Below are 2,516 nucleotides of genomic sequence, written 5' to 3' on the forward strand. Positions count from 1 at the left end.
CTCTGTCTCTCTCTCTCTCCCTCTCTCTCTCTCTCTCTCTGATTTTCTTATGGTCCAGTGAGTCTTAAATCATCTTTCTTTGATCTTTTTTTCCCCAGTTCAGATTTTTTATTATGAGATAACTTACATTTCCTTCTGTTTTTTTTTAATAATTTTTACTTTGTTTCAACATTTCTTTTTGTCTCATAAAGTAATTAGCTTCTATTTAGTCAATTATAACTTTCAGGGTTTTTTTTTTGTTGGGTAGCATTTTGTGCCTTTTGTTCCAAGCTGTTAAAACTCACTTTCCAAATCCTACTTTTATAGCTCTCAACTTTTTACTTCTAGCATCTTCATTGAGTTTTTTTTTTTGAGGATGGATTAAAAAACTGAAGCCATAATCATATACTTTAGTGCAATTAAAAATTAATTTGTAATTAATTTTAGGACTTTACATTTGAAAAGATGCCAATAATTTCACATTTACTGCTACAGTGAGAAAAACAATTATTCTTTTGAAAATCTTTTGGAGGCTAGGAATAAAAACTCTACTATCTGACATTTTGAAGTTCTATATGTAGTTAATTACAATGGAACTGTGATTCAATTCAACTTTTCAGAGAAAACATTCCAGGTCACATGATCTCATCAACCAGGAGATAGTTAGTGGCAATTACAGGGCAAGATCGAAGAAGCTGTTCCTTAATACAATAGTTATCCTAGATACCAACCTTAGTTGCAATAACCAACTCAGCTGTCTTCAACTCAATACCTACAAGTTTTCCTGATTTTGAATGTTCAGCTGGTATTTTAACTAGAGTTTCCTGAAAGTCAAAACTAGAGTCCTGAACAACAACCTTGGGAACATGGAACAATGCATCAGCAAAAGTTTGGACTCCAAGATGGACCCTTCTTTTTTATATTAGGCTTAAGTTTAATGATTGCTTCATCTATGGCTACTTCCACTCTAAAACCAGGAACTTCACAACCAACTTCAATAGCAATTTTGATAGCTCAGAGACCATCACTAACTGCATCCTTGATCTGTGTGAGCATGTGCTTATTCAGTCCTTTGATCAACGATATGACAGTTCCAGTCTTGCCACATTTCTCAGAGAAGAATTTATCTTCTCCTAATAGTGATTCATAGTCAAGTCCTACATGTCCCCAAAACTCAGGTTTTAGGTCATCAGGAAAATTCATAGCTATCCCACCATGTGCAAGAGTCAGCTTCTCTGTATTTCTTCTTTTTGTTCTGTGGAAGACTACTATACTTTCATTTGCAAAAGCATCAAGAGAAAATGAGCCTATTCCCTTTTGAGTAATAATAACAAATTGTTTGCCTAAATACCACACACTTTTCTTCTCAGTTCTGTTACTTTACTTTGCTTAACTTTATTTTCAATGAATCTCCTTTATGCTTTTATTACTTTCTTTTTTCTCTATATTTCTGTTAAAAAAATTCAGAATTCACTTTTTAAAAATATTATAATGATGCATTTTAAATAAGATATCTTCTACTCTTTTCATCGTATCAGGATATTGGGCACCACGGTCCAAAACCAGTCCTTTGATCAACATTGTGTCAGTTTTAGCTCCATAATCTTTATCATGAAAAGATCAACAAGTTCACCTAGATTTCTGACTACCAAACTACCATTGCCTCTGTCAATACACCCGCTTGGTCATCATTACCTTTAGTGTACAGAGATATTCTGTTCACATTGACAAGTATTTCTCTATTTTCTTGCATATTTTGACTTGATCTAAAACTTCAAGTGCTTTTGGCTTTGCAACTTCAAATCCTTCTATTATTATTCCAGGGTATAGACTTCAGAGATGTAGAAAGCCACCTGTTTTGGTGGCTTTCCAATGGTGAGAACATTCAAAGTAATGCCATCATGCATGACGTCATTTGGGGCTATAGCTATTTTGCTATCAAGAAGGATGTTGGGTATAAATTTTGTATCTCATACACTAGCACATTGCTGTCTTTGGTAAGCCTGATGTTTCCAGCACCAGAAACAAGTAGCTTTATAATGCTCTTAGGCCCTAAGTTGGTCCTCAGCATATCCTATAATCGCAGACTTGCTGATATTCAAGGCCACCACCACTTGGGTGCCAACAACCTTGCCTTTGGGGTTGAGCACCTACATGGCTAACATGGTTGGGGAGTGGCAGAGGAATAAGTGAGTGCAAGCAAGAGAAGTAGCCTGGAAGATCCTCAGCTCAGCAGCCCATTCTGTAGTTCAAATAAATTTTAACTGCTTAAAAAAATCTTCTAAGAATTCTGGTTAGACTTGACCCCAAACTGCATTTCTTTTCTTTGAGATTTTGCTTATAAATGTTTTTCAAGTCATTCTCTTCTTCTGGCTCTCTGTCCTGAATGATAATGTCACCATAATAACTTTTACAGTGGGATTTTTAAAATTTGTTTGTTCATTTTCGAATCTACTTCCTGACTTCCAACTTTATGCTAGGCCAGGCACTACACACTTATTTGAAGAATGTCTGGATTAGGGTTTAGTCCTCTTGGG

General features: G+C 35.3%; 1 pseudogene; it reads right to left on the bottom strand.

Annotated features, from left to right (window-relative positions):
- Positions 1–587: 587 nt before the first annotated feature.
- LOC114035481 lies at positions 588–2,144 on the bottom strand (annotated as a pseudogene).
- Between the last annotated feature and the right edge of the window lie 372 nt (positions 2,145–2,516).

This window comes from Vombatus ursinus, unplaced genomic scaffold, assembly GCF_900497805.2.
Source record: "Vombatus ursinus unplaced genomic scaffold, bare-nosed wombat genome assembly UNPS02009205.1, whole genome shotgun sequence".
NCBI classification, from domain to species: Eukaryota; Metazoa; Chordata; class Mammalia; order Diprotodontia; family Vombatidae; genus Vombatus; species Vombatus ursinus.